We start from the raw sequence: 15,350 nt of genomic DNA on the forward strand, positions 1-15,350 counted from the left end.
ATGCCTTCTATAAATTTTAAGAATCATGTATTTGAAAACACGTCTTAAATATCTAACATGGTGTAGTTTGTTTAACCAGTAAACTTAAGCACAACCATATAAAATGTTTTTAGTTTCTTTCTACCAACAAGTTTAAAACATATGATACACAGATTCAGGTCATACAAATTAAAATGTATCTTTGATTGATTTTAGCAGCTTAAATTTATGGACAATCTTATCTAAAAGCCATTTAAAATAAAACTCTTAATAAAATTTCCCCATGTGGAAATACAATATGTACGCACATATAACATAGCATAATAGACCAATATCAAAATCCAAAATATCTGGTTGAAATAAGATTCCTTAAAATCATGACATAACATAGACCAAATCTGATCATTGTTACAAGGTGATTATTCAAGTCTTTGAAAATAAGCACATAGTTAAATAACCCATAGCTCTTCATCTCCTCCCTCTCTTTTTCCACTCTTAGATTTAACAGGGATCACTTTTCAGTTAAAATTTAAACACCTAAGAATAATTGTGTGTTAATTACTGAGTTCAACCAATAGTACTAGAACCACAACAACAACAACAAATACTAAAAAGGATAAAGTATTACATTGTACATCTAAAGTCAGGACAGGAGCTGATCAGTTCATTGTTGCTTATAGTGTCCATTTCACTTAACAGGTTTCCCCTTTGGCGCTCAGTTGTCACCGATCAGGGAAAACAAATGATATTTTTCTCTTTGGGACTGGCTTAATTCACTCAGCATGATGTTTTCCAGATTGCTCCATCTTGTTGCAAATGACTGGGTTTCGTTGTTTCTTACTGCTGTATAGTATTCTATGGAGTACATGTCCCATAATTTCTTTATCCAGTCTACTGTTGATGGGCATTTGGGTTGGTTCCAGGTCTTAGCTATTGTGAATTGAGCTGCAATAAACATTAATGTGCAGATGGCTTTTTTATTTGCCAAATTAATTTCCTTTGGGTAAATTCCAAGGAGTGGGATGGCTGGGTTGTATGGTAGGGTTATGTTCAGGTTTCTGAGGAATCTCCAGACAGACTTCCATAGTGGCTTAACCAGTTTGCATTCCCACCAACAGTGGGTTAGTGTCCCTTTTTCCCCACATCCTCTCCAGCATCTGTTGTTGGTAGATTTCTGAATGTGAGCCATTCTCACCGGGGTGAGATGGAACCTCATTGTGGTTTTGATTTGCATTTCTCTGATTGCTAGTGATCTTGAACATTTTTTCATGTGTCTGTTGGCCATTTGGATTTCCTCTTTCGAAAAATGTCTATTGAGGTCCTTGGCCCATCTCTTAAGTGGGTTGTTTGTTTTGTTGTTGTGGATTTTCTTGATTTCTTTGTAGATTCTGGTTATCAATCCTTTATCTGTAGTATAGTTTGCGAATATTTTTTCCCATTCTGTTGGTTGCCTCTTCACTTTCCTGACTGTTTCTTTTGAAGTACAGAAACTTCTCAATTTGATGCAATCCCAAATGTTAATTTTGGTTTTGACTGCCTGTGCTGTTGGAGTATTTTCCAGGAAGTCTTTGCCTGTGCCTATATCTTGCAGGGTTTCTCCAATGCTCTCTAATAATTTGATGGTTTCGGGTCGTAGATTTAAGGCTTTAATCCATGTTGAGTGAATTTTTGTGTAAGGTGATAGGTATGGGTCTTGCTTCAAGCTTCTGCACGTGGAAATCCAATTTTCCCAGCACCATTTATTGAATAGACTGTCCTTATTCCAGGGATTAGATTTGGATCTTTGGTCAAATATAAGTTGGCTGTAGATGTTTGGATTGATTTCTGGTGTTTCTATTCTGTTCCATTGGTCTATCCATCTGTTTCTGTACCAGTACCATGCTGTTTTGATAACAACTGCCCTGTAGTATGTCCTAAAATCAGGTATTGTGATGCCTCCGGCTTTGTTTTTGTTGTACAGGATTGCTTTGGCTATTCGAGGTCTTCTGTGTCTCCATATGAATTTCAGCATCATTTTTTCCAGATCTGAGAAGAAGGTCTTCGGGATCTTGATGGGTATTGCATTGAATGTATAAATTGCTTTTGGGAGAATAGACATTTTGATGATATTGATTCTTCCAATCCATGAGCATGGAAGATTTCTCCATTTTTTGGTATCCTCTTCTATTTCTTTCTGTAAGGTTTTGTAGTTTTCATCGTAGAGATCTTTAACGTCTTTGGTTAAGTTTATTCCAAGGTATTTGATTGTTTTTGTAGCTATTGTGAATGGCATTGATTTTAGAAGTTCTTCCTCAGCCGTGGCATTGCCTGTGTATACAAAGGCTGTTGATTTTTGTGCATTGATTTTATATCCTGCTACTTTGCCAAACTCTTCGATGAGTTCCAGCAGTCTCTTAGTAGAGTTCTTTGGGTCCCCTAAATAAAGAATCATATCATCTGCAAAGAGGGATAGTTTGAGTTCGTCCTTCCCAATTTGTATCCCTTTAATTTCTTTTTCTTGCCTAATAGCTCTGGCCAAAACTTCCAGAACTATATTGAATAGCAGTGGTGAGAGAGGGCATCCCTGTCTGGTACCAGATTTCAGTGGAAATGCTTCCAACTTTTCCCCATTCAATAGGATGTTGGCCGTGGGTTTTTCATATATTGCTTTGATTGTGTTAAGGAATGTTCCTTTCATACCCAGTTTGCTTAGAGTTTTCATCATGAAAGGGTGTTGTATTTTATCAAATGCTTTCTCTGCGTCTATTGAGAGAATCATATGGTTTTTCTTCTGCAGTCTGTTAATGTAGTGTATTATGTTGATTGTTTTGCGAATGTTGAACCATCCCTGCATACCGGGGATGAATCCCACTTGGTCTGGGTGGATGATCTTTCTGATGTGTTGTTGCAATCTATTGGCCAGAATTTTATTGAGGATTTTTGCATCTATGTTCATCAGGGATATTGGTCTGTAATTCTCTTTCAATGTTGCATCTCTTTCTGGCTTAGGAATTAAGGTGATGGTGGCTTCATAGAAAGAATTTGGGAGGATTCCCTCTTTTTCGATTGCTCTGAATAGTTTGAGGAGAATTGGAGTTAGTTCTTCTCTAAATGTCTGGTAGAACTCAGCAGTGAATCCATCTGGCCCTGGGCTTTTCTTTGTTGGGAGGGCCTTTATTACTGTTTCAATTTCTGTGTCAGTTATTGGTCTGTTTAGGTTTTCTATGTCTTCCTGGCTCAATTTAGGGAGGTTGTATGTGTCCAAGAATCTGTCCATTTCTGATAGATTTCCCTGTTTGCTGGCATACAAGTCCTTGTAGTAATTTCTGATGATTCTTTTTATTTCTGTGGCGTCTGTTGTTACGTTTCCCATTTCATCTCTGATCCTATTGATTTGGGTCTTTTCTCTTCTTTTTTTAGTTAGTTGGGCCAATGGGGTGTCAATTTTGTTTATTTTTTCAAAAAACCAGCTCCTTGTTTGGCTGATTTTTTGTAATGTTTTTTTGGATTCAATCCTGTTGATTTCTTCTCTGATTTTAATTATTTCTCTTCTCCTACTGGGTTTGGGTTTGGTTTGCTGCAGGTTTTCTAGATCTTTGAGATGACTTGAAAGCTCATCTATTTGGTGCCTTTCCAATTTCTTGATGTAGGCACCTATTGCTATAAACTTTCCTCTTAACACTGCTTTTGTTGTATCCCATAGGTTTTGGTATGTTGTGCTGTTATCCTCATTTACTTCCAGAAAATTTTTGATTTCTCTTTTAATTTCTTCTATGACCCATTGTTCATTCAGGAGCATGTTGTTCAATCTCCATGTGTTTGCACGTGCTCTAGGGATTCCTGAGTTGCCAATTTCCAATTTCATTCCTTTGTGGTCTGAGAAGCTGCATGGTATGATTCTAATTCTTTTGAATTTGCTGAGACTTGCTTTATGGCCTAGTATGTGGTCAATCCTAGAGAGGGTTCCATGTACTGCTGAGAAGAATGTAAAGTCCTTAGATGTAGGATGAAATGTTCTGTAGATATCTGTTAGATCCATTTGGGCTATAGTGTCATTTAAATCTACTGTCTCCTTGTTGATCTTCTGTCCTGTTGATCTGTCTATCTCTGAGAGTGGAGTATTGAAGTCCCCCAGTACTATTGTATTGGGGTCTAAGTCTCCCTTTAAGTCCCTTAACAAGTCTTTTAAATAAGCTGGTGCCCTGTAATTAGGTGCATATACGTTGATAATCGTTATATCTTCCTGTTGAATGGATCCCTTAATCATTAAATAGTGCCCCTCTTTGTCTCTCCTAACAGTTTTTGTGGTGAAGTTTATGTTGTCCGATATTAAGATGGCTACGCCCGCTCTCTTTTCATTTCTGTTGGCGTGGTATATCTTTTTCCAGCCTTTCACTCTCAGCTTGTATGGATCATTGTTAGATAGATGGGTTTCTTGTAAGCAGCAAAAGGATGGGTTTTGTTCCTTAACCCAATCAGCCAATCGGTGTCTTTTAACTGGACAGTTCAAGCCATTAACATTCAATGTGACTATTGAGAAGGAGTAACTTTGCCCTGCCATTAGCCAAAGATACTTTCTAATATATGGTTTGAGATTCCTGTGATCTTTTGGTGTGAGGTTTCCTACCTTTACCTTCTTTCATATTGGTGACCGTGTTTCTGTGTTTCTGTATGTAACACATCTTTAAGCATCTTTTGCAGGGCTGGACGAGTGGCGACAAATTCTTGCAATTTCTGTTTGCTGTGAAAGGTCTTTATTTCACCTTCATTCATAAATGAGAGCTTTGCAGGATATAATATTCTGGGCTGGCAGTTTTTCTCTCTTAGCACCTGGGCTATGTCTCGCCATTCTCTCCTAGCTTGCAGGGTTTCTGAAGAGAAGTCAGCTGTGAGTCTGATCGGAGATCCTCTGAGAGTAATCTGGCATTTCTCTCTTGCACATTTTAGGATCTTTTCTTTGTGTTTCACTGTGGTGAGTTTGATTACGACGTGTCGTGGTGAGGATCTCTTTTGGTCATGTTTATTAGGGGTTCTATGAGCTTCCTGTATTAGGATGTCTCTGTCTTTCTCCAAACCTGGGAAATTTTCTGCTAGTATCTCACTAAAAAGGCCTTCTAATCCTTTCTCTCTCTCCATGCCTTCAGGTACTCCTAGAACCCGAATGTTGGGTTTTTTAAGAGTATCCTGTAGATTCCTGACAGTATTTTTTAGGTTTCTGATTTCTTCTTCTTTTCTTTGATTTGATTGTTTCCTTTCCTGTTCTCTGTCTTCTAATTCCGATATTCTCTCTTCTGCTTCACCCATTCTGTTTTTAAGGCTTTCTAATGCGTTTGTCATTTGATCTATTGAGTTCTTCATTTCATTATGATTTCTCATCACTATCACCATTTCTTGTTCCACTAGTTGTTTCAATTCATTTTGATTCCTCCTTAATATTTCATTTTCACGAGAGAGATTTTCTATCTTGTCCATGAAGGATTTCTGTAGTTCAAGAATTTGTTTTTGAGAACTTCTTAATGTTATTATCAATTTTTTGAGATCTGATTCTTGCATTTCTTCAATCTCCCCATCTTCATAATCTTGAATTGGGGTGTCTTTTTCATTTGGGGGTGTCATAGTGTCTTCCTTGTTCTTGTTAGCTCGGTTTTTGCGGTTGTTGTTTGGCATGTTGGAGATATTTGGTTTCTTCACTGTGGTGTTTTTTCTTGTTACACTATGGCTCTATATTAAGTGGACTGTCTGCTTTCAGTGGTGCCTTAGAGGCTTGGGATGAGTGTGGACTGAGAGCTGTGTTTGGTTCCTCAGGGCTGAGGGTGTGTCAAAGATGACACTCCCAGGTTAGGTGTGGTAAATCTCTCTCTTTTTTGATTCAAAAGGGAAGTAATTCCGCACAGCTGAATGTAATTGGAGGTAGTTAGCAGGCAAATGATATACCCACAGGAGCCAGAGATCGGAAGCTCTTTCCCAAGGACCACACAGGGAATCTCTGCTGCCCTCAGTGTGGGCACCAATTCTCCCGCAATCTCCCACTGGGTTGCCAAGTTAGATGCTAATCTCCTGTTATTTCACCCCTCCCCCCAGAGTCAGGTTTTTCTGCTAGGCTCAGGGCTAGCGCAGACCTGAGGTCGCCCTGCTTATGACGTATGTCCAAAATGGCGCCTGCTCTGTCTTGCTCGCCTTTGAGAGGTGAGCGGAGAGAGAGAAACTTGTGTCCGTATCGGTCGCTTTTTTTTATTTTTTTCCTCTCTCTCTTCAAGTTAGCCTGTTGAACTTTTCCCCACGAAGTTTCAAGCCTCGTTCCCTCTAGCCTCCTCTTTCCGCTTGCCCGCTGGTGTCTCGGGTTATTGTGGTTCGGCTCACCTCGCGTTCCAGCGCTGGTGCGTTGAGTCTGCTGCTGGTGTCCCGATCTTGGGCTCCCACGCTCTCCCTGATGGTATTGATTCTTACAATCCATGAACATGGACGATTTCCATTTTTTTATTTGCCTTCTTCTTTAATGTTTTGTCATTCTCATCATAGAGATTGTTGATAATCTTGGTTAAATTTATTCCAAGCTATTTGATTTTTTGTAGCTATTGTGAATGGGATTGATCTTAGAAGGTCAGTCTCAGCTTTGGCATTGTCTGTGTATGCAAAGGCTGTTGATATTTGTGTTTTGATTTTGTATCCTGCTACTTTACCAAACTCTTCTATGAGTTCCAATAGTCTCTTGGTGGAGTCATGTCATCTGCAAATAGGGATAGTTTGCCTTCTTTCTTCCCAATTTGTACCCGCTTGATTTCTTTTTGTTGCCTAATGGCTCTGGTTAATACTTCTAGGAATATATTGAATAGCACTGGTGAGAGTGGGCATTATTTTCTGGTTCCAGATCTCAGTGGGAATCCTTCAAACTTTTTCCAATTCAATAGGACACTGGCTGTGTATTTTGTTGAGAAATGTTCTTTCTATACCAAATTTGCTTATAGTTTTCATCATGAAAGGGTATTGTATTTGATCAAAGGCTTCTTCAGTATCTGTTGAGATAATCATAGCTTTTGTTCTTCAGTTTGTTAATGTTAGGTATCACATTGGTTGATTTGTGAATATTGAACCATCCCTGTATAGCAGGGATAAATCATACTTGGTCTGGGTGAATGATCTTTCAGATGTTTTGTTGGATTCCATTGGCCAGAATTTTGTTGACGATTTTTGCATCTATGTTATTCAGGGAAATTGGTCTGTAATTCTCTTTCTCTGTTGCATCTTTTTCAGGTTTAGGAATTAAGGTGATGCTGACTTCATACAAAAAATTTGGGAGGATTCTCTCCCTTTCAGTTGTTTTGAATAACTTGAGAAGAATTGGAGTTAGTTCTTTAACTGTCTGTTAGAATTCAGCAATGAAGCCGTCTGATCCTGGGCGTTTTTTTGGGGGAGGGTATTTATTAGTGATTCAGTTTCTGTCTTGGTTATGGGTCTGTTCAGGTTTTCTATGTCTTCATGGTTCAATTTAGGTAGGTTGTATGTGTCCAGGAATCTGTTTATTTCTTCAAGGTTTCCCAGTTTGTTGGCATACAGCTCTTTGTAACAATTTCTGATGATTCTCTTTTGTCTGTGGTATCTGTTATATTTCACTTTTCATCTTGATTTTATTGATTTGAGTCTTCTCCTTTTTTTGGTTAGTTGAGCCAATGATATGTCAATTTTGTTTATTTTTTTCCAAAAAAACTGTTCTTTTTGCTGATCTTTTGTATTTTTTGGATTTAATTTTGTTGTTTTTTTTCCTCCTCTCCTACTAGTTTTTGATTGAGTTTGCTGTTGTTTTTCTAGATCCTTGATATGCATTGATAGCTCATTTATTTGGTGCCTTTCCAATTTCTTGATGTAGGCACCAACTGCTGTAAACTTTCCTCTTAACACTGCTTTTGCTGTATCCTATAGGTTTGGATATGTTGTGTTGTCATCTTCATTTTTTTCCAGACATTTTTTGATTTCTCTTTTGTTTTCTTCTATGACTGACTATTCATTCAGGAACATGTTGTTCAGTCTCCATGTGTTTGTATATGTTTGTATATGCTACTGATCTGTTTATTTCTGGATTCATTGCATTGTAGTCTGAGAAAATGCATGGTATGATTTAAACTTTTTTGAATTTGCTGAGACTTGTTTTACGGCCTAGTATGTGGTCACTCCTAGAGAAAGATCTGTGCACTGCTGAAAAGAATGTGTATCCTGCAGTTGTGGATGAAAAGTTCTATAGATACCTATTAGGTCCATTTGGTCTATTATGTCTATTACCTCTGCCGTTTCCTTGCTGATTTTCTATCTGATTGATATATCCATTGCTGAAGGTGGGGTATTGAAGTCCTTCATTACTTTTGTATTGGAGACTATATTTCCCTCTAGATACCTTAATATGTCATTGAAATATCCAGTTGCCCTGAAGTTAGGTGCATATACATTTATGATATCACCTCTTCCTGTTGAATTGATCTCTTAATCATTACATAGTGCCCTTCTTTATCTCTTAACAGTGTTTTGTTAAAGTCTCTTTTGTCTGATATTAGGATGGCTATACCAGCTCTTTTTTTGTTTCTGTTAGCATAGAATATCTTTTTCCAACCTTTCACTTTCAGTCTGTGTGCATCTTTGTTGGTGAGATGTGTTTCTTGTAGGCAGCAATAGATAAATTTTGTTTTTTAATCCATTCAGCCACTCTGTGTCTTTTAACTGGAGAGTTGAGGCCATTTACATTCAAAGTGACTATTGATAAGTAATGACTTTGCTCTGCCATTTTTTCAAATGCAGTGCTATCTTTTACTTAGAATTTCCTTTAAACTTTTACTGGGAGATTTCCTTCCTTTTTCTTCTTTTGTAGTAATGATCATGTTTCTGTGTTTCTTTGTGCAGTGTATCTTAAGTATCTTCTGTAGGTCCTGATGTGTGGTGACAATTTTTTTCAATTTCTGTTTGTTATGGAAGGTCTTTATTTCACCTTCATTCATAAATGAGAGCTTCACAGGATTTAGTATCTGGGTTAACAATTATTTTCTGTTAAGACTTAAACTATATCTTGCCTTTCTCTCTTAGTCTGTAGGATTTCTGATGAAAAGTCTGTTGTGACTCTAATTAGAGATCCTCTGAAAGTAATCTGGTGTTTCTCTCTTGCACATTTTAGAATATTTCTTTGTTTTATTTTTGACAGGTAGAGTTAGAGACTGTGTGAGAGAGAAAGAGAGAGAAAGGTCTTCCTTCTGTTGGTTCACTCCCCAAATGGCCACTTTGGAGTGTGGTGAATTATTTATTTTTAAAAAAGAAGATTTATTTATTTGAAAGGCAGAAGCTGAAAGAGAGAGAGAAAGAGAGAGAGAGAGAGAGAGAGGTTTTCTATCCACTGATTCACTCCCCAATTGGCTGCAATGGCCGGCGCTGTGCTGATCCAAAGCCAAGAGCCAGGCACCCTTATGGGATGCTGGCACCACAGGCAGAAGATTAACCAAGTGAGCCACGGTACCAGCCCCTCTTTATGTTTTACTGTGGTGAGTTTCATTACAATGTGTCATAGTAAAAATCTTTTCTGGTTGTTTCTATTAGGAGTTCTGTGTGCTTCCTGTACTTGGATGTCTCTTTCTTTCTCCTAATTAGGGAAGTTTTCTGCTAGTATTTAACTAAAAAGGCCTTCTAATCCTTTCTCTTGTTCCACACCTTCAGGAACTTGTAGAACCTCTATGATGAGTCATTTGATTTTATCCTGTAGGTTTCCAGTCCTGAGAACATGTCCTCTTTCTTCAGAACACACAGGGAGCCAAGCAGAGAGTGTGGGACAGGAGAAGTCTCTAGCTCATGGGATCCACGGGCAGCAGATGCAAAGGCACAGAAGCAGCGGTGGCATGCCCAGGGTGTGCTCTCAAACTGCCTGGGTTGCAATTGCAGAGCTAGAGAAGCAGTGATTGTGGAAGAAGGAGCAGCGTGGCCTCTCAGGGCCCACTCTGATCATTCTGGGTTCTAATCCTTTATGACTGGCATCCTGATATGAAGAGTTAGGACTCAGACACTCACAGATGAAGCCCATGTGAAGACCCAGGGAGAAGGTGGCCCTCCACAAACAAGAAGAGAGGCCCCAGAAAAAACTGCCCTTCCCAACATCTTGATCTTAGATGTTCAGCTTCTAGAACTATAAGAAATGCTTGTAAATTTCCCTTGTTTACCCAGTCTGCTGTACTTTGTCACAGCAGCCCTAGAAAATGAATACAGTCATTAAGTCTAAATGGCTTCATTTCCCCATCATCAGATTTCTTCTCTAGATTCATCACATTTTACAGAACAACATGTCTGAAATGGGAACTCAACAATAGGGGCTTTTATTCATAGTTTTTTTTTTTTATTACCTTTGATAAACTGAAGCGTTCTCTTGACTTAAATTGTGTCTTCTGTAAAATTTGACTAGATTTGATCTCTTTCTTGCTTAACCAAAACAACTCTACTTTAATTAATATTTTATATCATGGACTTATGTAAAATTCCATTTGAAAAAGGTGACTTCAGTTGCTCAAGATGTTTTTGAAAAGCACTGAACTAAAGTATCCTCAAGACCAGAGCCAAATTCTACAGTTCTATGTGCCAACCATCTACTCTAATTTCATCATCATTTAATAATTGTCAATATTATATTCTGAAACCTGCAAAGTAGGTTTTTTGAGTCTATGATAGTACTAATTTGTTATTTATTTATTTATTTTTTTAATTTGGCAGGTAGAATTATAGGCATTGAGAGAGACAGAGACAGAGAGAAAGGTCTTCCTTCTGTTGGTTCACTCCCCAAATGGCCACTACAGCTGGCGCTGCGCCAATCCGAAACCAGGAGCCAGGTGCTTCTTCCTGGTCTCCCATGCGGGTGCAGGCACCCAAGCACTTGGGCCATCCTCCACTGCCTTCCCGGGCCAAGCAGAGAGCTGGACTGGAAGAGGAGCAACCAGGACAGAATCTGGTGCCCATATGGGATGCCTGTGCTGCAGGCGGAGGATTAGCCAAGTTAGCCACAGTGCCACAGTGCCAGCAGATAGTACTAATTTAAAGTTATTACATTAATTATTTGAGTCTCTTATATCCACCTAGGACTTTATTTCTGAAATGGTCAGTAGATATTTTACAATCAGTAAATAAATGGATATTAGATTCTATAAAAGTCCTTCTTACCTCACAACTAATCCAACATAAATTCATAGGACTACCTCTCTTTTATTACATGGTTTTCATGTTTAAAAAATAATGTGGGAAAGGAAACTTTATATTTAAGGAAATTGTTTCCAGTCAGATTTAATGGACTCCACACAAAATACAAGAGCCTACTCTACATAACCTATTGCTATTCTTAGAGATTTACTAAAGTTGTGAATGGTTATAATATCTAATCAATCTTCCTAGTGGTTATTTGTAGCTAATTTAGTACATTTAGGTCTGGCTAGGGAAGTTGGTTTTGTTTCAGTTTGGTTTTTAGCACATAAATCAGATTGTTATGATTAAATTGATAGGATTGGTTTTGAGGAATCACTGCATTTCACAAAGCCAGTGATGAGATGGGGTGGGAAAATAAAGAAGAATGTGTGAAGGAGTAGAAAGACATTTTATCTTTGAATGGAGGTGTGGGCGATAGCTGTAGAAAGGGAAGGAAAGAAGGAAGAAACTATTATCACATAGAAATAAACCACAGATTATACCATATCCAAGACTAAACTGTTTTTATCTGAAGTATAACATCAATGTCCTAAACTCCTTGAAGAATACTGAGTATTCTTGAAGAATAATCAAGTGGAAGTTTGATGTAAAGACCCTTATTTAAAACAAAATCCTCCAAAAGAAAGCTGATTATTAGATGTTTAAAGAAGCTCTTTTGCCTGTGATTCCAGCTCTCAAGAACTGCCAAGATGCAAGGACAGAATACCCTATTAGGCAATCAAGGGATTATTTTAATAAATAGTGGAAACTGATATTTCATTTTTTCCCATAATCTTTCCAAAATACCAGACATCTGGAAATCTCAAAATGAATCAAAATTTCCTGAGGCCAGCTTTTGATACAACAGCTTAAGATACCACCAGTGGTGCCAGTGTCCCATATGAGCATCCAGTTGAAATCCCAGATGCACCACTTCAGGTCCCATTCCCTGCTGACATGCATGGAGAACATCAGAGGATGGCTCAAGTGCTAGAGCCCCTGCCACTTCAGTGGGAGACCTGGATGGAGTTCTATGATCTTGGCTTTATCCTGGCCCAGCCCTGGCCATTGTGGCCATTTGGAGAGTGAACCAATGGGTGGAGGATCTCTCTCTCTCTGCCTGTGCCTCTCTGTCTCTTTGTAACTGAGAGAACCACTGTATTGCAAAAAGCAAGTGATGAGGTGGGGTGGGGAGGTTCAGGAGGCAAGATGAGTGCAGGGGCAGAAAGATACTTTATCTTTGGGTGGAGGTAGAGGCAGTAAGGCATGGAAAGGGAAGGGAAAATGGAGGAAATAGCATATAGAAATAAATAGCTTTCAAATAAGTTTTTGTGAAAAATAAATGCCCTTTGGCGGGTAACATCACCTGCTGATTGGGTTTGGATGAAAAAAGTATCTCCCATCATACATGGAAATATGGATAACAGGTCACTTCCTGTGTAACACTATCAACATTCACCCCTGCAACCCAGGTCAGCAATTACACCCACCACCACACATCACATGAAATACAAGTACATAAGTAAAAGGAAGGGATAAAGATCCTTGCTTTTTCTGCACCAAGATCGCTGTCTGGATCCTTGTCCGCTCCTACATTGCGGTTTCCCTTTTTGGCTGTATTCCTCTTTTACATTTTTTTTTTGTTGTTCATGTTTTTCTCACTTGTGATAACTCTGCTCTATTATATGGACTATAAACCCAACCAATAAAGAGAACTTCCAATAGAGAATTCTCTACTTTTGGGTAAGATTCTTGCTTTGCCCTATTAGTTGCATCCTTTAACACGTGGAATGTCCTCCACAACTGGTTTCTGTGACTCCAAGGGAGAAGGAGTACAGATCGTATTTGTCCTTATGCGACTGGCTTATTTCACTGAGGATAATGTTTCATCTATTTTGTTGCAAACAACCGGATTTTGTATTTTTTCAACACTGTGTAGTATTCTGAGAGGTACCTATCCCATAATTTCTTCATCCAATCCTCAGTTGATGGAAATTTGAGTTGATTCCTTATGTTATCTATTATAAATTGAGCTGCAATAAACATGGGGGTACAGACAACTCTTTCATATGCTGATTCCATTTCTAGTCGATCAGTTCCCAAGGGTGGGATGGCTGAGTCATATGGTAGGACATATTCAGATTTCTGAGGCATTTCATACTAATTTCCACAGTGTATGTACTGGTTTACATCCCCACCCACAGTGAATTATGCTACCTTTTCCCCTATATCCTTGCTAGCATGTGTTGTTTGTTGATTTCTGTATGAAAGACATTCTAATTGGGGTGAGGGAAAATTTCATTGTGGTTTTGATTTGCATTTCCCTGACAGCTAGTTATGTGTCTGCTGGCCATCCAGATTTCTTCTTTTGAAAATGCCTTTTTAAGTTCTTTGCCCATCTCTTAACTAGGTTGTTGATATAATCCCTTTGGCCAGTTTTTTATTTGATTGCTTGTACCTCGGAGTCTTTTTCAAGAACTCTTTGCTTATGCCAATGTCTTGCAGGTTTCCCCATGTTCTCTAATAATTTGATGGTATTGGGTCATAGATTTAGGTCTTTTATCATTTTGAGTGGATTTTTGTGTAAGGTATAAGGTGTAGGTCTTGCTTCATACTTCTGTCTGTGGCAATCCAGTTTTCCCAGCACCATTTGTTGAAGAGACTGTCCTTGCTCCAGGGCTTATTTTAGCTCCTTTGTCAAAGATAAGTTGATTATAGATATGTTGGTTGATTCCTGGCATTTATATTTTGTCCCATTGGTCTATCCTGTTTTTGTAACAGTCCCAGGCTGTTTTAATTATAACTTCCCTGTAGTTTGTCTTGAAATCTGGTATTGTGCTGCCTCCGGCTTTGTTTTTTTTAATATGATTGCTTTAGCTATTTGGGGTCTTGTGTATTTCAAATGAATTTTAGCATCATTTTTTCTAGATCTTAGAAGAATGTCCTTGGTATTTGGTATTACATTGAATCTGCAGATTGCCTTTGGTAATATGGACATCTAGATTATATTGATTCTTCCAGTCCATGAACATGGAAGATTTTTCCATTTTTTTTTTTTGCCTTCTTTTATTTCTTTCTTTAATGTTTTGTAATTCTCATCATAGAGATCTTTGACATCCTTGGTTAAATTTATTCCAAGATTTTTTTTTTTGTAGCTCTTGTGAATGGGATTGATCTTAGAAGTTCTTTCTCACCCATCAGATTATCTGAGTATACAAAGGCTGTTGATTTTTGTTTGTCGATTTTATATCCTGCCACTTTACCAAACTCTTCTATGAGTTCCAATAATCTTTAAGTGAAGTCTTTTGGATCCCCTATCTATAGAATCAAGTCATATGTAAATAGGGATAGTTTGACTTCCTCCTTCCCAATTTGTATCCCTTTGATTTCTTTTTCTTGCCTAATATCTCTGGCTAAAACTTCTAGGACTATATTGTATAGCAGTGGTGAGAGTGGTCATCCTTGTCTGGTTCTGAATCTCAATGGGAATGCTTCCAACTTTTTCCCATTCAATAGATTCTGGCAATGGATTTGTTATAAATTGCCTTGATTGTGTTGAGGAATGTTCTTTCTGTACCCAATTTGCTTATAGTTTTCATCATGAAAGGGTGTTGTATTTTATCAAATGCTTTCTCTGCATCTATTGAGATAATCATATGGTTTTTGTTCTTCAATTTGTTAATGTAATATATTACATTGAATGATTTGCAAATGTTGAACCATCCCTGCCTACCAGGGATAAATCCCACTTGGTCCCAGTGAATGACCTTTTCGATATTTTGTTGGATTCGATTGGCTAGAATTTTGTTGAAGATTTTTGTGTCTATGTTGATCAGGGAAATTGGTCTGTAGTTCTCTTTCTGTGTTGTATCGCTTTCAGGTTTAAAAATTAAGGTGATGCTGGCTTCATAGAATTTGGGAGGAGTCTCTCCCTTTCAATTGTTTTGAATAAATAGGTTGAGAAGAAGTGGATTTAGTTCTTCATTAAATGTCTGATAAAATTCAGCAGTGAATCCATCTCGCCCTGAACTTTTCTTTGTTGTGATGGTCTTTAATACTGATTCAATTTCTGCCTTAGTTATTTGTGTGTTTAAATATTCTTTGTCTTCATGGGTCAATTTAGGTAGGTTGTATGTGTCCAGAAATCTGTCCATTTCTTCTAGTTTCCCAGTCTATTGACATACAGCTTTTTGTAGTAATTT

This window comes from Lepus europaeus, chromosome 14, assembly GCF_033115175.1.
Source record: "Lepus europaeus isolate LE1 chromosome 14, mLepTim1.pri, whole genome shotgun sequence".
Taxonomy (NCBI): Eukaryota; Metazoa; Chordata; class Mammalia; order Lagomorpha; family Leporidae; genus Lepus; species Lepus europaeus.